Below are 21,625 nucleotides of genomic sequence, written 5' to 3'. Positions count from 1 at the left end.
AAGCAAGGTGGTCTTTAGCTTCCAGGTGTTTGAGTTCCTTCGGAACTTTTCCTTGTGATTGAGCTCCAGTTTCAAAGCATTGTGATCTGAGAATATGCAGGGAATAATCTCAGTCTTTTGGTATCGGCTGAGTCCTGATTTGTGACCCAGTATGTGGTCTATTCTGGAGAAGGTTCCGTGTGCACTTGAGAAGAATGAGTATTCTGCTGTTTTAGGGTGGAATGTTCTGTATATATCTATGAGGTCCATCTGTTCCAATGTGTCATTCAATGCTCTTGTTTCTTTATTGATTTTCTGCTTCGATGACCTGTCTAGTTCTGAAAGAGGCATGTTAAGATCTCCTACAATTAGTGTATTCATATCAATATGACTCTTTATCTTGATTAACAGTTTTCTTAAGTAATTGGCTGCTCCCATATTGGGAGCATAGATATTAACAATTGTTAGATCATCTTGGTGGATAGTCCCTTTAAGGATTATGTAGTGTCCTTCTGTATCTCTGACTACAGTCTTTACTTTGAAGTCTAATTTATCTGATATGAGAATCGCTACCCCAGCCTTCTTTTGAGTCCCATTGGCATGAAAGATGCTTCTCCACCCCTTCACTTTCAGTCTGCGTGTATCTTTAGGTTCAAAATGGGTCTCTTGTAGACAGCATATGGATGGGTCCTGTCGTTTTATCCAATCTGCAACCCTGTGCCGTTTTATGGGTGCATTTAGGCCATTCACATTGAGAGTGATTATTGATAGATACGTTTTTATTGACATCGAGTTACCTTTGAAGTCTTTCTTTCTGTAGAATGTCTCTATATTTCTGTTCAATGCTATTCTTGGGATTTTTCCTCTTTTATAGAACCCCCCTTAATATTTCCTGCAGTGTCGGCTTTGTGGTTGCATAGTCTTTTAAGCCTTGCCGGTCTTGGAAACTCTTTATCTCTCCATCCATTTTGAATGTCAGTCTTGCTGGATAAAGTATTCTTGGCTGCATGTTCTTCTCATTTAGTGCCCTGAATATATCTTGCCAGACTCTTCTGGCTTGCCAGGTCTCTGTGGACAGGTCTGACGTTATTCTGATGGGCTTCCCTCTGTAAGTAAGGAGCCTCTTTGCCCTGGCAGCTTTCAAGAGATTATACCTACAATTATAATTTCTCAATTTGACTATCAGGTGTCGTGATGTTTTTTTGGAGTGTATAATCTTGGGTGGAGACCGTTCAGCCTCTAGTACATGAACGCTGGTTTCATTCGCGAGATTCGGAAAATTTTCATGAAGGACTTGTTCCACGATATCTTCTAGACTTCTTTCTTTCTCCTCCCCTTCAGGAATTCCAATAATTCTGACGTTGGAACGCTTCATGGCATCATTTATTTCCCTAATTCTGCTTTCGTGGGATCTAAGCTGTTTGTTCCAGGCTTCCTCCTGATCCTTTCTCTTTATCTGTTTGTCTTCCAGATCACTAATTCTATCTTCTGTCTCAGTTACCCTAGCTTTGAGAGAGTTTAGATTGGATTGGAACTCATTGAGAGCATTGTGGACCTCCTCCCTGGTAGCTTTAAGCTCCGCCCTAACATTGTGAACATCCTGTCTGGTCGCTTTCAGTTCGGCCCTAATCAATTCTGTTTGGTCATCCATGGCTTTCTCCAACCTAGCTATTGCCTGGATAATTGTTAGCCTGAATTCTCTTTCCGACATATTGTCTATGTTGATAGCCGTTAGCTCTATTGCAGAAGGTCCATCCTCTGTATTTTTCTTCTGTTGGGCATTCCTCCTCCTAGTCATTTTGGTGGGAGAAGACTGAACAGATGTAGCTGGATGTATCAACTCTGGTGCAGTCAAGGTGCACCCTGGAATACTTCCTGATCTCCGTCTCAGAGAGAAGCCTCAGTCTGGGTGCAGAAGCTGAATAAATTCCCCCTTGGACGCTGGCAGTGCAGGTTCCACGTTGCAGACCCTGGGGGCGCAGGATCTTTTGCTCGTCCCCAAAGCCAAGGCAGTGGCAGCTGTCTGGGAGCTCCTGACCGCCAGAGAGGTTCCAAGCAGCGATCGCACACTGAGATTTTGCCGCTGGCCGGGGCTGGGAGTGCCCGGCTTGCGCGCACCTCTTTTCAGAGGCGGCTGTGTGTCGGGCGCGCGTCTGGGGCACTGAGAACGGGGCGCTGGTCCGTAAGCCGCAGGCTGGGCTTTTGCGCGCCTCTGTCCGGGGAAGTTTCGCGCGCGCGCAGCTTAGGCTTTGAAACAATGGCGGGGGTCAAGGAGCGCCCGCCGGGCCTCAGTAACCCAGGGGAGCTCGAGGGACGTGCGCGCACATCTCAAGCTTTGTGGTAGGGCTAGCGCGCGTTCTGCAGACCGGTGCAGCTCCCGTCCCCTCACAGGAGCCGGAACCCACGCGCTCTTGGGCGCGCTGGCGGCTTAGGGACCAGGAGCCGGTTTCCCCGCTGCACTCTCTCTGCCTCCGCGCCGGGGAGGCCGTCTGGGACCGGGGACTTAAGCCCCTGTCCCTAGCCGCCCCGATTCCCACAATTTCCCCCCGCGATCCTTTGCTCTTTTGGAGTGCTTTCAACCAGTCTCCGAGTTACTGCTGGTCCCCAGACGCAGGGCACTCTCGCTCGTATCGGGGTATGACTTTCGCACCGGTCGCCTCTGGTGGCTCCCTCCCCCTTTTGTTTATCTTCCGATATCAGTCCGCCGTTCCCATTCCGCTTTACCTGCTCACTGGCGTCTTCTGCCCCTGTAGAGATCCAGACGTGTATAATTCGGATCTCAGGCTGATTTCATGGGTGATCAGAGTTCTTTGGTAGGTAATCAGCTCACTTTGGGGTACCAGCGGAAAAGACGCCTCTTCCTAGTACCCCGCCATCTTGTCCCCCCTGTTTACTAAATTAGTTATATATCATTATCCTACCTAATTTGCCTAACAAAGTTATAAGTTGTTGTTCAGGAGACTTTATGGCTGACATTAGTTAACGGTGTTGAGGTAGCAGAATATATAATTTGTTTTGCATAAGCTAAGAATTGTTGTAAGTAATGAAGAGTTATGTAATAGCCAAGTCAGCATAACTGACACTGTAGTCAAAGAATAAAGAATTTATGTGCCATCAAGCTATCATTTTGATAAAGTGAATTATCATCCCAGAGACATTTAAATGCCTTAGTAAAATAGTGCATAGAAGCAGCTATTATATACTCTGATTTTTATCAAATTATGTTTTCTCAAAACAGTTATCTGATGGGTTTATCCATTGCAGGGTACAACATATGCAGAAACAATTAGGTTAAAAAATTTTATTACAAAGTTATTTAAATTTGAATATAAGTTTTAACTGCTGATGTAGGAATTTTACACTTATTTATAATTTTAATTAAACATTATATCAATTTATTTATAATTTTTAATAAGTCTCAATCATGAAATCCAATTTGCTGACATAATTTGTTACAAATTTGTGTTACAATTTATAAACACAAACAAATGTGCTCCTTGTTTGTCTTAACTGTAAGATAAGTTACTTGAATTTTTATCTATTTGCTTAATATTGGTTAAGTACCATTCAACCCATGAACAACTAAATGAAATTGTCAAATGAACACTAAAGATTGTTAAATGCTTACATAGTGTCTTTCCAAAAAATATTTGTTTCCCCTATTATTTGAATCTCCAGTGGTTTCTTTATAGGTTAAAGTAAGAGAGTCAACAGTCATATGGCTCTTTTTGGACATTATGTATAAGTAAATTTATTTTTATATTACTAACTTACTGTAACTACACCCAATAAGAAAAAAGAAGCAAAATGTATAACAGAAGTAGTTCAAAGTAGAGGATAAAAATGATACAGTATACATATTAGTATACATGATTATATGAATAATATTATTGATGAAGTTATCATATACAAACCTAAAAAATACAAACTCTCTAATTAAAATTATCAAATTAGCATGGATAAAAACATTATTACTCCTACATAAAAATTTTTAGTGGTTCCTGAAAATTATAAAGATGAAGTTAATATGACATAAAATGGTCCTTGTGATTGTCTTTGGTTACCTATTGTTTTTTAATAACTATCTTGTTCTCACTGGATTCTCAAGAAGCACTGCACTTCCTTCCAATAATTGAAAAGTGCATGCTCTTTCTCACCTTCAAGCAATGTTGACACTCAGCCCAAATAACTAGGGCAATATGACATTTATTTTCAGCTTTGATGTTGCCCTTTGCTCTAAACCCAGAACGTATAAAAGACATGTTGGGTTTGTGTATGAGATAAACCTGGAGACAGAAAATTCATCTTTCATATGGAGTTTTTTTCCTGCTTAGTAAGTACTCTAATTTATTATACAAATTTAAGGACCTGAGATTAGCTCTGCTTGCAGCCAGTATTTCCACTTTTATCAGTGAACAAAAGGAGAAAAAAAACTTTTAAACATTACTAAACACATCATAAGGCCATAGTTCCTCATGAGGCACATGATTTAAAAATGCTCAACAGAGAGAAAAGGAAGCAAAAATCTCTTACTGAAAATGAGCTCTTAATATTGTCAATGACATTAACAGACAAACATTTAATGTCTGCCTGATAAAATCAGTCCTTAAGAAAAATATTTTAAAGACTTGATATATGTGGGGAAAAGATGTTCAAAATTATAACTAAAAGTATAACATAGTTAAAAAAGCAACAAAGTATGAGACAAAATAAAGTGAAGTTGAATACTGATAGAGATTCAAACAAAAATAAACTCTTATGTAGAAATTTGGAAGTGAAAAACATACTCATTGAAGGAAAATAAACACCAACCTAAAAAACAGGAAATGAATTAATGAAAGAGATGATATAACAATAGTTACAAATCCACTGGTGTGAAAATCATACATCAAGAATATGATACACACAATATTATCAAGAGTAAACCTCTCTGGAAAGTAAAATTTTATATTATGCAAGAGATAAGATCTAGATACAATGTTAGTGGTTGTTTCATAGTTCTTAAAATTATTGGTAGATGTTCATTTTCTGACTACTCTTCATAATTCATTTATATAAATGTACTATCTTAAAGTTAACATAAAAACAATGAAAAGAAAGAAATCCTAGATAAAATGTGCTATCTTAAAGTCAACAACAACAAACAATGAAAAGAAAGAAATCCTAGAGAAGTTTTGTTAACCAATTAACTTATTTTATAACAATTATTAACCAGAGATGAAGCTTACTAAAAATATGTCAGGTTTGTTCTCCATAATTTCAAAATGCAAAACCTGGGAAAAAGAGATTGGTGATTAAAAAAACACAAGACATAAAAATATTAATTTTAAAAAGCTAAGAAGCTATACTAATGTAAGGAAAAAATATGAGCAAAAAACAATAGTCAGTGGAACAATGAAAGTATCATGATAGTGTCAATTTTCCCTATAATAATCACTATAAGAATACAATCCCAATCAATACAAGAGAAGAAGAAGTGTAAGGGGCAAATCATTTGTTTTGCAAGATATAAAGACATTTTAGTAGTATGATAATCAAGAGATTATAGCACTGATATAGAATATTATGAAGAAAATATTAAAGGCAAATAAAAAGAACAGAAAGCAACTAATGAAAGCATGAGAACATAACATGATAGATAACATGAATTAATCAAGAGAAACATAGTATTAGTATAAGCTTCTAGAAAAATTAGACTTCTAATGAATGCACAATGCAACAAAACTTTTAAGGGAAAAATTATAAAAAATCAAAATATTCATTTTAAAACTTTTGGAAGATAATTGCTAATGTACTTATGATCTGTATGTAAGGAAGAATTTATTAGAAAAGACAGAATCTGAAAGATATAAAATAAAATTAATCAATGAATATGGCTATATAAAAAATAAAATATTGTTACAAAAAGAAAATTATAGAAAAAAATACCTTTGCTTGGAAAACCTCCCAAAGATATTTCAGTGTATATCATCAACAAATATTAGTTCCAATAGATATTTATACATAAATTTTAAAAGACCAATGATATAATTGATAAAATCTTTGTGTTGGCAGAAATTCACAGAGGAATACTTAAATAATCAGAAAACAAACTAAAAGATAATTAATCTCATTGACACTAGGAAAATTCAAATTAAAAGCACTATATGGTACCACTGTACAACATAAAATTGATTTAAAATTGTAAGTCTGACAGTACTAATTTTTTATGAAAACAGAAAGTAAAGGGAACTCTAACACACTGCAGGCATATAAATAGAAAAAAATTATACTACTTTGGATTACATTTTGTCAGCATCTGGTAAAGTTGAGAACGACTTTATTCATGAGTCCAAAATTCAATTTCTAGGTATACAGCCTAGAATTACTCTACCCAAAGACATAAGTATAAGAATGCTCAGAAAACAACTTTTAGGGGGAAAAAAAAGTAATTTGAAAATGCATATTAGCATTTCATCATTACACTGAATAATTAACTAAATATGCATTAAATGGAACATATAGAGTGCTTGTTTCTCTATGGTTCCCTGTCACCTTTCTTTTTCTTCCAAAATGGCATTGACACTTGGCTTATGTATCCACAGGAAAATATCAGAAGAAATGAATATTGGTGTAGAGTAACTAGATGTTCCTGGGCACTCGGTACTCTTCATTTTTTCTCTCTATATCACCATGAATTAAATGCATCTCCAGTTGTTACTTGAGTTGCTCTGTAAGGTAGCAGAAGATGCAAGTAATTAAAAATGAACTTACGGCAGTTCTAAGAAGCAATGTAACATAGCAGCAGAACTGTTTTCAAGGTTAACCAAAATACACAGTTGTTTAAATGAGAACTTAGGAGTGCCAGAACCTTTATTCTGTTCAATGACCACCACACTATATTTAGTGCAGATCATTCAGTCTCAGGATAGGATAGAGAAACATGCATGAATTCCAAACGACAACAATTAAATCAAATAACATAGAAATTTTTCCATCAACATATTTGTTTATAGACACAGAAGGCCAATCGAAGTGAATCCAAATTTATTTTAAATCTTAAAACATTTCACACCTTCCTACAGGACTATTCTGATTCCTGGAACTTCTGTATCATATGCAGTATTCATTTTATACTTATAAAGTGAAATACAAGGGAAAAAAGCGAAAGAATGTGAACTTCCAATTTAAAACAAACTTACAAACAAACAAAAATCCACCTTAGCTGTGAAGTTAAAGTGTTTGCAGTAAAGTTCAACCACAACCAGATGAATCACACTGGGTATTCACTTAATGCCACCAAATGTAGGCCCAAAGTGAAACTTCTGACTATGCACAAACTCTTAGATTATATTATTTGCACCAACAACTTTCAACAATTTTACATTCATTTTCCAACTTATATTCAACATAATCTCTTAAGAATATATATAGAAATATCTATATTTATAGAAATATCTATATACCATAGAAGATATTCAGGTCATTGTCAATATCAACTATAATATAAAAACTTTAACTGAATAAAGTCTTTCTATATAGCCAGATTATCTAATTTTACCCTGAACAGTGTAATTTTGAGAATTAAGATCTTAATCCTATGCTACTTGAAAGAAAAAGTAATATGAGAAGAGATATAACTTCACTCAATTTATTCTCCAATAAAATGTCACTTTCAAAGTTTTAGCAAGCAAACAAACCAAAAGTCTTATGGGTTCTACTAAATAATAGGGCTGTGCTTTAAACTAGGCACTTATTTTATATAAACTAGAAGTGAGACAAGTTAGAACTTTGCCTGTTAACTGTTTCCTCTCCCAAAATTTCAGACAACAACACTGATATGTCCAGGAATGGCATGACACCTGAGATTCTATCTAAAAATAAAAATAATAAAATTTTATCTAAAACAGAATCATAAAATGGTCTAATTTATTAAAGCACATATTTGCTTAAGAAGATAAATATATTAGTGATATCAAACAGGTATAAAAACAAAAGGAAAATTAAAATAAATAATTTAAATAATAAATAGAATGCTGGCACCAATGAAGGATTGGATACAGATAAAAAATACATTTTAACTTAAAAAATAGAAAAATTACACCAAAGTAAATATAGATATAAAATAGAAAGGATAAAAGAAAACATTATAGATAAAGAATATAGTGGTAGAAGTTTCAAACTTAGGGCTGTAGGAACTCTAGTATAAGAGTTAAGACAGAGAAATTGGAATATTTACACAGAATTAGAAAAAGATGAAAATATACATTAAAAAGTCACATAGGGGCGCATGGGTGGCTCAGTGGGTTGGGTCCTCTGCCTTCGGCTCAGGTCACAGTCTCAGGGTCCTGGGCCCTGCATCGGGTTCTCTGCTCAGCGGGGAGCCTGCTTCCTCCTCTCTCTCTACCTGCCTCTCCGCCTGCTTGTGATTTCTCTCTCTGTCAGGTAGATAAATGGAATCCTTAAAAAAAAAAAAAGTCACATAGAGTTGTAATGAGCATGGGTGTTACATCCAAATACTGAATCAGGGAACACTACATCAAAAACTAAAGATGTACTGCATGATGACTAACATAACATAATAAAGTAATCAATCAATCAATTAATCAATCAATTCTACAATTCCAAAATGGAGACAAAATGGGAAAATAGAAAAACTTAAAAAAGAAAAGAAAAACAAAAGGAAAATACAGAATAAAATTTAAGCAAATAAAAATTTGTAGTAAATGTTAAAACTTCAAGAAAAAGCAGATCATCAATAAAGAAATGAGAATTGGGCAGCTATTTAGCCTCTCAATAGCAATATTGGATATGGGAACATAATATTTTTAATGGACATAAAGAAAATAACCTTGGACTTAGAATTTTATCAACTGGGTTGTCTTTAATATAAGAGGATATTTCACATTTTTTCTCAGATATGTCCTTGCTCAGAAGAGTTAACACATAAATATCCACATTTAAATATGTATTTGAAGGAATAATGAAAATAAAATTATACAACTATGAATGGTGTAGTATACCTGAGAAGTAACATGATCAAGTATTTAACATTTTGTTTTCTAGAAAAATTAATCAAGGAGGAAAAAGAGAATATGAAAACAGGAAATATGTGGTACACAAGTTTCCAGGAAACTTTTACAGATGGAAATTTGGAATTGCTTATTTGAATTGGTTAGATTCAACGAGTTTAATAATTTTAATTTAATGGAACTAGGATACTGGAAGTCGATGGGTTGCAGTGGCAAATAGCTACTTAAATTACCACATGGAGTCTACTCAAATGAAGTTATCTATTGATCATAGAGCTTTAGGAGAACAATAACTATTGCAAAAGATTTTGATGAAACTGTAGACAAGAAGGATTGTTGGGTCAGATGAGAGTCATTACAGAGAATTACAGAGAATACAGTGAAGAAAATGAAAAATTCAGCACAGGGCAGAAAAACCACAAGACTTCCATGAATGTTCTAAAAGAATCTTACATCTTGGAAATGCAGAAAATATTGTCTGAAATTAAGACTTTGAATTTTATCATACAAGTTGTAAAATTAAATGTAATTTGAAATTTTCTTTTGTATGAAATTTATAATATCAATTGGGAAAGATTAGCATCCTGAGAATTAGAGTAGTAACTCAAACTGGTAGATTTCAATTAATATTACTATATGAGTATATTCACTCTTGCATTCTTTCTCTCACCTTTGGGGAGATTAGATGACTTTCCAAGAGTCTCTAATGCATTCACCTGAAGCAGGTTTTTGCAAGAGGATGCTGATTCTTTTGGAAACATTAACTCTCATTGCCCCCAGACTTAGAACTACAACACAGTTTTAATGGAACCCAAAGTATTGAATAAAAAAACTGACCCAGGAAGAGATAATTATACATACTGAAAGAATTTTGATATTTTGTCAAGGCTGAGTTTATAAACTAGATACACTATATGGAATCCATGGGTTGATGTGGCCTCCTTGCAAAGGTAAGACAGCCCTCAGCAGTCAGTATTTCTAATTTTGAAGGACTGGGTAGATATACAAGGAGAAGTTGAGTCAGCAGGTAGAAAGGATTGTAGGCTCTGAACAATTTACTGTGCCATCATAATTTTTTTGACACTATTTTTCTTCAAATATTTTGGAAAATGATGTGGCATCTCCAGTGCAGTGAAAACCATTCTTTTTTATTGTTTTGAAGAATGTGGGGCATTTTTTAGTCTGATAAGATTGCAATTGCTGTCCAGAAATAGCATCTATCCTCATCAGCTCCCTGTGTATCACAGTGTCCAAGCGACAAGGTCTCCTTTCTTACCTCTCCTCATTACTTATTTATTTTCATCACAGAATAAAGGGGAGGAGGTTGTATGTGTGTATGGTGTGTGTGCATGTGTGTAAGAGCTGAAAGGCACCTTGGAATTTTAACAGTATCTGTTTTTCCTATTCATGCCAACTCCTTTAGACCTAATGGATCCTTCAAATTCTAGGAATGCCATCTTCCAGAACTCACTCATATATTGCTCCCTTCCGTGACTTTATTTTGAAAGGTTTCCTCATGTTTCAAGATAAAAGCATTCTTATTTTCTACATGATGTTTTCTCTTCTTCCTTTAATTTGGATAACATTTGTTTTTAGGTCTCAATAACACTCTGTCATTAAATTTATCATCATTCCACTCAAGTTTTATACATGTAATCCCACCCTCTATCTACCTCTGCTCTGGCTCCTTCTTTTATATTTTGAGAGTTCTTTGGGCAAAGAATGGTTGTCTCTTTTCAGGACAGCTATGGTATCTAACACAATTGGTATCAGATATAGTCCCTATAATTTTTATATTTGGTTTTCCATTTTATAAATATCTGAGGGGCACCTGGGTGGCTCAGTAGGTTAAAGCCTCTGCCTTCAGCTCAGGTCATGATCCCAGAGACCTGGGATTGAGCCCCGCATCAGGCTCTCTGCTCTGCAGAGATCCTGCTTCCTCCTCTCTCTGCCTGCCTCTCTGCCTGCTTGTGATCTCTCTCTCTCTGTCAAATAAATAAATAAAATTAAAAAAAAATATATATCTGAATGAAAACATGATTAAAATAATGAATAAATTATCTACAATAGAAAATAGAAATAAAAAATAAACCTTATTAAGGACTATGACTTCTCTTTAATTTTTTCTTAATCTCCCATTATTTAGCAGAAAAAAATTATTATATAATTTTATCATGAAATTAATCCTCAAAGAGAATAAAATATTAAGCCTCTATATTTTAGAATCATATCATGTGCAGCTATTGAGAAAGTTTTGATGTTCAAAATGTATTCCATCTGCCATTGGAAAGTTGATATACAGTGATATAACTATTTTTATTGACTATGAGAAATATGTAACTGTTAAATATGGGGTAACTTGAAAACTTAAAATGTTTACGTGGTACCCAAAATTATTATTATTATTTTTTTGAAGGTGAGAAGTGTATCCAATATTTATTGAAGAGGTTTTTTTCCTACATATTTAGTTAACCTAGTCTTATTCTTTTAACTATACAGTGTTTTTTATCATGGTAATTAAACACTATATCAACTGATTTTTTTTCTGGGGTATAGAGCCAAGGAAAGATATAGATCACATTAAAGATTTTTTTTTAATTAAAAGGAAAGATAAAAAGCACATCTGGTAGGCAATGGTAGCCAAAGGAAAGAAACTAGAGAATAATATGATAAAACAGTAAAAATACCACCTGCTTATGTTTTCTGCTTCTTTTTCTAGGAGTAGTTTCACAGTATATTAAAGAACTTGGCACAACAATCTATTTTATGTATGTTAGGCAGCTGTGCTGCCCTGGATATTTTCAAATGTGTTAGTCAAATATAGTCATTAAAATTTCTATTTATATAATTTCCTTGGTACATAAAAGTCTAGCTAATGCAATATAAGCAGTAATATGCAAATACCTTCAATCTGTTTGAAAATTTTGAATCTATCTATTATTGAGATACCTAAATAGATATATGCCTTTTACAATTATCAAATGCTTATGACTACTTATTATGGCATTATTAAAATGTATTCCTTATAATATCACAGGTGAGTATAGCCATTTGGGTGAGGTTAGATTTCAGAAAACATTTCCTCAAAGTCTTAAAAGCTGCTAATGTGAAGCATTAACAATTTTTCTTACTGAGAAAAAATAATTTGTCTAGTTTCATATGGAGTTTATGTCTGTAACAACTATCTCTGGACTCATGAATCATGAAAGGTAAAAACAAGAGAACATATGGTGACTTTGCATATTTTCTCCAGAGAGCTCATTCTGAAGTTTTTCAGAATTTGTCTTAAATTTGACAGAATTATTCAACCAGTTTTCATAAAAGGGTTTCTTTCTAGATATTGGAGAGGAAAACTGCAAAGGTAAAGTTTGGTTATATTAATGTATGTATATCAACAAATACTTGTTTAGCACTTCATAGTTTGCCAAGAAATCAACATATATCATCTCAGTCCTTAATACAACCATCTGATTAAGTAAAAATCTATTTATTTTAAAGATTAGTAAACATAATTTTAGCACTGGGCATTGATTTAGGATTAGATTACATAAAAACTATTTGTCCTTAATAAGACATAGACCAGTCATATTCTTTTTTTAAGGAGCTCACAATACCTCAGAAAGGCAAGGTGAGTGAATCAACGTGTTGCAATAAACAATACAATTGACACTATTATGCCACTATTAGCAATAGTCATTGGGCGTTTCCTCTTATGTTCCTGGTACTAATCCAAGCATATTTTCACCATTATCTCATTCAGACATCATAATGCATTTATGAAGTAGGTTCTATTATCATTTCCATGACACAGTTGGAAATTGAAAAATTATTTTCCCATTAATAATAATAGAAGTTAAGGATACAATCCAATCCCACAGCATGACAACAGAACCCACAAATCCATGAAAAGGCACACTGTGTTTATTGACATTACTGTTTGTGCCAGGGAAGACAATGCAGAGCGTAGATGCGATAATAATAAAAGTAAAGCTGATTCTTGGAGTGTGATCATGAGTTCCAGTGGATGAGGTGAGAAAGATACTGCAAACAAAAAAATCAACTCATATAAAGAAAAGGTCTTATGTAAATGTGACATGTTTCCAAATTAATTGTTTGGTGGTTTTGGTATACCCAAAGGACTTCAGTGTATAATACGTACAAAAATGTGGTGAAATTGAGGATAGAAAGTTAGAGTGAGCCAAGTTAGATGAATGGAAAAGTGAGGCAATACATGTATATTTACATGCAAAATTAGCAGAACTTGGTGACAAATATGAGAAAGGGGAGACATCTTGAAGACACCTTGAAATTATTGATATATTTCTTATTGTCTATGCTTATCTAATTATTAAAGTGATATAGAAACATTCACCTCTTTAATCAGTGTGCTTTCTTCTTGACTTATAATAATGTTGATATTTTAAAAGTCAATAAACTGTGCATATATAGTAGTTTTGTCATATTAAACAGGTCTTCAATATAAATTTTAAAAATTTCCACTGTGACTAGGACTTCTAGTGCCCTATGTAGCTGTAAGTAAATAAACAGCCTAGAACTTCCTTTCACCTTGTTCCCAAGTCTAAGAACAATTTCTCAAATATGGGAATCTAAAAAGCACATTAATACCTTTGTTACTAAGTGGTATAACGGTGGAATTGAGATCTTCTCATGCAGATCTTAGATAATGCAGAAATCTCATAGGCATTGTTTTGAAGATAACATTTAAAAAATGATGTAAATAAACAGGTCTGGATAATTGGTCACTACCCCTGGATTTGATGATGTTACATTTTATGATCCATGGCACTGTATTTTTAGTTAAGTATTTCCACTGAAAATAACTTCTTCACTTTATTTTCTATTACTTCTTAGTATCAGATTGGGAAAAAAAATCAGATACTGCAAAATAACTATAGCAAAAAGTATTATGAGTGAGATAGAGTGCCACTATATAATCAAAAAATGTTCAGAAGGAAAATAAAGCAATTCTTCCACTTGATAACTTAAAGAAAAATTACATTAAACCAAAAAAAAAAAGTTTGTTACCACAATTATTAGTATCATCACCATCTAATACCGGCTATCAAGATTCTTATACAGCATTGGTATATCAGAGAGTGAGACTTTTATACAAGAATTCAAAAAAATGTCCAATGAAATAGGAAAAAGAGAGACCAAACACACATTGTATGATTACTTGATGTGTGACAAATCTCCTCTGCAGTGAAAAGAGAGGGAAAAGTGACAGTTTAAGAGATACTACTAGTTTGTTTAAAGAACCACAATTTTTTTTTAAATGCTATGACCCCCTACCTCACACCAAACATAAAAAAATATATTCAAACCATTTACAAATCTAAGTGGGAACAGAAAAAGAATTATCTCCTAGAAAACAACACATGGGAAATATCTTAAAAATCGAGTAGGAATTATTTCTCAATCAGGATTTAACAGCAATAATCATACAAGTAAGCATGATAAATTGGAGTATATTAAAAACAAAAAATTCTATTCATCAAAGACATTTTGTAAGAGCACATATACACATCAAAATCTGGATCAAAGTACTTAAAATATAGCTTTTTTTCCCCAAGAAAAGTCTCATATCCCCAAATACAAAGAGTTCCAATATATTAATAATAAAAGGCAAATAATCCACCAAAAAACTGACAAAAGAATGACCCAAAATTTCTGTGTACAACATTATTAGTCACCAGAAAAAATGTATATTGAAACAAAATTGAGATTCATTCCCTACTCAGCAGGATGGCTGAAATTTAAAAAACAAAAAATACCAAGAGATAATAAATGTGTTGAGCACTGGAATACATACACATTAAGAACACCTTTCGAAAAGTGTTTGGCATTGTATGCCAGATCGAACATATGCATACCTATAATATAATTACCACAAATAAAATGTTCATATGTCTACAGGAACATTATCAGTAGTAGTTAATGACTGGAAACTATCCAAATGCTTCTCATGAGTGAAATAGATAAACCAGTTATGGTTCATTCAAATAACAGAACAGTAGTGAGATTTTACACACTAAAAAGTATCCAACAGTATAGATAAACATCAAAATCAACCTCAGTGAAAGAAGCTAAACCCCAAAAAAGTATATTCTTTATGGTTCAATTTATATATAACTCCAATAGATGCAAAACATATGGTAGAATTGAGGATAGCAATTGTCCTTAGCAGATTTTGACTGGTAGGCGACATTAAGGTACCTTTGGGGTATAGCAATGTTTGTTTTTTCATCTGAAGCTGCTAGACACAAGAATGGGTTCATTTTATGAAACTTCAGCATGTTGTAATCTGGATTATGCACTTTTTGGATTAAATGAGTCTCATCAAATATTGATAATGGTTATTTCATTATCAAGTTCACAGAATTTCTTTCTTCTACTTATTTATGGCTTGAATTTTACAACTGAGCATGCATTATCTTCTCAGAAATATTATTCTTTTCATAATTTGTGTCATTGTTTTTCTTCAAGCTTATTTATAAAACCAAGATGTCAACTGTTCGCTTGAGTAAAGATCCTTCAACATTATCAGTTAATCAAGAATGGGATTTCTAGTATATCACCCTAATGGAGAGGCCACCGAGACGTTAGTTGGCAAATTCATCAGTAATAATGCATAATTTATGCTTATACCCAACATATTTTTTATTTCAGTTAATAGAAAAAAATGACAAAAACAATTATTAGTGCATATATGAAAAATTGTTAATGATGCTTCAATCTAATGACAATTTTTTAGTAGCATATCTGCTAGTAGAAAGTGCTATCTGTGGGTTGTTGATATTTTATGTCTTTATTGAACAATGTTAAAAAGGCTTTACAAATATTTTTAAAACTATGGGGTCCCTGGGTGGCTCAGTTGGTTAAGCAACTGCCTTTGGCTCAGGTCATGATCCTACAGTCCCGGGATTGAGTCCTGCATCAGGCCCCCTGCTCAGCTGGTAGTCTGCTTCTCCCTCTGACCCCTTCTCATGCTTTCTCTCTCTCTTTCAAATAAATAAATAAAATCTTTAAAAAATATATGCCTTAAAATTTTTAGTTTTAAGGTTTTTCTCTTCCATGAGCAATTTTTGGTACTAGAAATTATTTTTAAAGTAAAATACAGTGAATGACAAACCTTTTATGGACTAAGGATGTAGATTTACTTATCCTATATACTTACTTTCATAAAAAGATGTTGATATATAACTAACAATATCTTTCTATGGCATAATACTTACAATGGGCTCGTAATAAAAAAAATATCAAAATACTATAGTTTCAACCCTTATATGCAATATAGTTATAAGGAAATAGAGAAAAAGTAAGCAGCAAATGGTATGGATGTGTCTTTCATTGTAACAGCAATTTATAGATGCAAAAACCAGGAAGGTAGACAAAATTGCAGAGAAAAGAAAACAAAACTTAGAAGACATTGTATCCAAGTTGAAGTAGGAGGATATTAAGTCAACAAACTTTTTCTTTATAGGGTCCTACAGTAAATTGTTTTGGCTTTGTGGACCATACAGACTGTAACACATTACTAACCTAGGCATTTGTAGCACAAAGGCAGCCTTAGATGTTATGTAAATATATTTAAACAAATGTACAAGTGTGTGTTACAGTAAAACTTTATTTCAAAAAGAAACAGGTGGCAGGCTAGATTCAGTCTTCAGGCTATAATTTTCAAACTCCCAAGGTAGAGTATTATGAGACCTAGATTCTAAGCTTTTATATTCATTAAAGGTTTCCTTTTATTAATTTTTCTACTTAAAAAAACCCCAAATTCTTGGAATCTATGAACCTCTTTAGTTTAAGAAAAGTATTTTCATTCCAACGACTATCTCCCAATTTAGAATGATTTTTTTTCCATACAATAAACTGATGATATCTCGAGATTTGATAGTAAACTTAACATTTCTATCATATTTCCTCTTCAAGCAAGCCAGAAAAATAAATGAAAGAAAATTCAGTTTTTGTGCTGTTTTGTGTAAGTCACTGATATTTACTAAATGGGTAGTAACTGCATACACAAATCTGTTGGCAGAAAATCAAAGATGAATTTTTAAATGAATACTCTTGCATGTTTTGCCAACAAGAAGTTTCCCCTTAAACTCAAATATGGGTTTTTTTTTTCCACTACACTGGTAAATTTGAATACACATTTTTGTCCCTTTACATTTCCTTTTCCTCCCTTTTCCTTTGCCTTTCCTTGCTTTGACTTTCTTTCCTTTCTTTTCTTCTTCTCTCTTTACCTTTTCTTCTTCTGGCATCCTTGAAATTAATTAATTAACATGTGATCTATAACAGAGCTTTTCACCACAAAAAGCTTCAGAATGTCTTTCTTCCATGTAACTTGATAGGAATCAACAAATTGAAACTCTTCTATCACAAAATCAGCTGAAAGTATAAGTATGGATGTACACTGAAGATAAGTGGATGTTTTATAAGAATCTATGCCAAATCTAAAGCACTGTTAAGGAAAGACTTAAAGGGGTGCCTGGGTGGTTCAGTGGGTTAAAGCCTCTGCCTTGAGCTCAGGTCACGATTTCAGGGTCCTGGGATTGGGCCCCGCATCGAGCCCCACATCTTGCCCGGCACTGAGCCCAGCATCCCGCTCTCTGCTCAGCAGGAAGCCTGCTTCCCCACCCCACCACCCCCGCCCTCCTCTCTGCCTACTTATAATCTCTCTACCAAATTAATAAATAAAAAATCTGTTAAAAGAAAAGGAGAGACTTAAAGTTTATTTCTTTATACTTAATAGTCTCTTGTGTTTTTCACTTCTAATCACACTCTTTCAATGATATATCACAAACCTTCTCGAACCCTTTAATAGATGTAGATGTGGGTTTCTAGTTGAAAATGGCCATATGCCTAGCTGTATAAATGTTTCAGTTTATCAAGAAACTCATACAAAAAATTTAGTTTTCTGCTTGGAGTTGTTAATTATAAAAATGCATAATGTTACTGGAGACAAACATATTGGTAACAAAAGTACGTATTTATTCAATATCAAGCCTTTGAAAAGACAACAGAAATAATCTTCAAACCAAACAAAAGCAAATTACATTTTGAAAATTAATTTGCAAATCAGGATCTCTTGGCATCAATAAATTCATGTAAAGGATAACTACTTTGGAGAAGTCTTCTTTATAGTTACTGGAATTTTATTTTCCTTCATGTATAAGTTACATAAAAATAATTTGAATATTTAAATACTTATTAAACTATACATAAATTAAACATTGAAAATGTGCTAAGCTATAAGGAATATTACTTGCAAAAATTTATTTAGTTAAATATAAGATTTGATAAATGAATTCAATAGTAACTATTTAAATAGTTTTATAAATAGTTTTATAAATAAATAGTAAACTATTTATTTATAAAAATAAATATTTTAATTTTTAACCTTGAGAAAGAAATGCTTTATTTTATTTACTCGATAGATACCAACTTAATATTTCCTATTACTTGCAAGATCCATAACACAAATGTGACTTATAGTATTTTTTACAGTATTTGTTAGGAGTCCAGAGAAAACACTAAGGGCCAAGTCCCTCCCCCATTACCATTTCCCAAAATATGTTTTTCAGAACAGGAGTTAAGGCTGAATCACGAGGACAAAAGTGCCATTACTGAAGAAGGTTACAACTAGAGGATTCACTAGAGAGAGATCACAAGTAGGCAGAGAGGCAGGCAGAGAGAGAGGAAGGGAAGCAGGCCCTCTGCTGAGCAGAGAGCCGGATGTGGGACTCGATCCCAGGACCCTGAGATCATGACCTGAGCCGAAGGCAGCGGCTTAACCCACTGAGCCACCCAGGCGCCCCTAGATGTTTCCTTTTATGCCTTTGCATAAATCTGCCCTTTTGTGCAATTTTGTACTTTTTCAGTCTCTTTTCTCCATAATTCTGCATTTTAGCCTTTACCCTCCAATGAATCCTCTAATATAGAAATAAACTTGATTTGTAATTAAAATGATTTTTACTGCAATTGTTTTTATAGTTTTTATATGTGTTCTATTTATTGTCACTCTAAATAGTTCACAGTTACAGAAAATATCAACTCTAAGTATATGAACTGGAAAGAATCATCAAAACTTAAGAATAAAGATTTTATTTATTGATGTATTGATTTGAGAGACAGAGAGAATGTGTGCAAGGAGGGAAAGGAGCAGAGGGAGAGGGAGATGCAGAGTCCTTGCTGAACACCGAGGCCACAGCACAGGGCTCATTCTTAGGACCCTGAGATCATTACCTAAGCAGAAATTCCCACACTTAACTCACTGAGCCACATAGGTACCCCTCTCCTCTCTAGAAGAAACAACTTCTTTAGAGACCTTAATTGACTCTACAAAAATCTTAATTAAAAAATTAAAATTAAAATCTTAAAAAATTTTCAAAAAATTTTTAAAGATTTATTTATTTGATAGAGCGAGAGCACTGAGGAGAGGCGGGGAGGGAATGGGAGGGGTGGTGAAGAGAGGGGCTGGGGAGAGGAAGAAGCAGGCTGCCGGCTGAGCAGGGAACCTGATGTGGGCTCAATCCCAGGACCCCAGGATCATGACCTGAGCAGAAGGCAGACACACCCAACTGAGTCACCTGGGTGCCCCTCAGATTGGTTTTTATGAAGAAAATGTACATATCTTTGTGTACATAGAACCCCCATTAAAACAAAACTACCTCTATAACCAGGTTTCATGAAATCCTGCCATAATAATGAGAAGCCCCTGCATCTAAAGGCATAATGGAGTTTACTGATGCTGTTTCAAAGATGACAAAGAGCCCGAGATTGAAAGAAAAAACTCAGGGTTTACATGGAAAGTTCTAGTCACTGCTCAAAGTAGTGAGTCTTTGTGTTTAAGCAATTCACTGTTATTTTACATTCTAAAGTGCTTAATATAAACATAAAGGTAAAAAGAATGATTTCATTGTCTATGATATGTTCTTCATTTTTCTCCATTTTAATCATTGCTTTTTCAGTATTTTGTTCATGCAGAAGTTTTTATTTTCCTAAAAGTTGTGTCTTTTCTATTCTACATTTTTCTGGACTTTAAAACCTACTTAGATCATATTTAAATTGGCTTCTTCAGTTTAAAGTAATGCATGAATTCACCTATATTTTGTTCTAATATTTATATGGCATTGTACATAGTTCTAATTACCTGGAAATTTTTTTTTTCTGGTTTATGTAGTGAGAATATGAATGCCACTTCCCTTCTTTCCTTCCTTGCTTTCCTTTCTTTCTTTTTTTTTTTCTTTTCCTTTTTTTTCTAATGGCCACTCAGATTTCTCATAGTGATTTTTTAATTGCTAACATTTATCCCACTGAAAGGAGATGCTGCTTTTGTCCTACATATTCCCATTTGTATCTGGGTATACTTCTGGACATTCTCTTCTGCTCATGTTGTCTGCCTACTCATGTGCTATGGAATCTTACATCATTTGCCTCGAGACTCCTCAGAGACAGGAAAACTACTCAATTTGGATGATGCCTACGGAATTTCTTTCTCAGGCTGGGCCTCTCTCAGTAAACCCACACATATTCGTGAACCTCTTCACCTTCTCAGAGCCTTTCCACCTCTTTCAAAGACAGCTCAGCACTGTGCATCTTGCAGAACGCATAAGCACGAGGATTTTCTGTCTCCTGATGTCACGGAAAATACGCTTATGGGAGTTTGTTTCTTTTTCTATTTTTTCCCTCAGTGGTCTTTAGGAAACTGTGAAGGTTTCCCAAGCTTGAATATTTGAAAGGACTCACCAGATTCTGCATCTACATAGAAGGCTTTTTATTAAAGGCAAAGTATCCAGTGCAGCCAGAGAGAGTGCAGGCAAGAACTTCAAGATCCAGGAGCAAGCCTGCCTGGGTGCTTATCTACTTACACCAGCCCTTGTCTCTAGATGGGACCATGAAGGTCTTCACAAGGGATATCGGCTTGAGAGATCATAAGGTAGACATTTTCAGGATTTTTATTTTCTTATTGTTGTTAATGCCTTTCTGGTGATATACCCATGCAAGGCTATCTAACTGGTTGTGATATACCCATGCAAGGCTATCTAACTGGTTAGGCCTGTGGAAACAGTGAGCCAACTGACCTGGGTAGCCTGCAGAGTTTTGGACTTTAAGCAGCGTATCAAAATCCCTCTGCTCTTATCCTGATCAAGAGTCAAACAGGCTTCCCCAGATATAAAGACAGAGTTTGCTGGGTCTGGAGTATATCAACTGTATTCTCCAGAGAAGGGGGGGCACTCAGAATGAGACTATTATGGTATTCCTAGTGAAACCCAAACCTAACATGTGCATTTTCAATTTCGATACAGTTAACTTGTCTTCCAAAGCAGCTGTGCTCATTACACTTCTAGCAGCAAAGGGACAAGCGCCTCTTTGTCCACTTCCGAGACATCACTGTTTGTTATTCACCTTTAATTTCTTTTGCCCATATAATAGGTTAAAAATTATAGCTCATGTGACTTTAATTTACATACATTTTATTATAAATGAGAATAGTTTTTTTTTTCCATGTTCAACTTCCACTAGGCTCTTTTATTTAGTGTCTTATAAATTCAGTTTTCTTCCTCATAAAAATTAGTGTTTTTGAAGTGTACTGAAAGTATTTTTCT

This window comes from Neovison vison, chromosome 10, assembly GCF_020171115.1.
Source record: "Neovison vison isolate M4711 chromosome 10, ASM_NN_V1, whole genome shotgun sequence".
Lineage (NCBI taxonomy): Eukaryota > Metazoa > Chordata > Mammalia > Carnivora > Mustelidae > Neogale > Neogale vison.
This window is presented reverse-complemented; position numbering follows the sequence as displayed.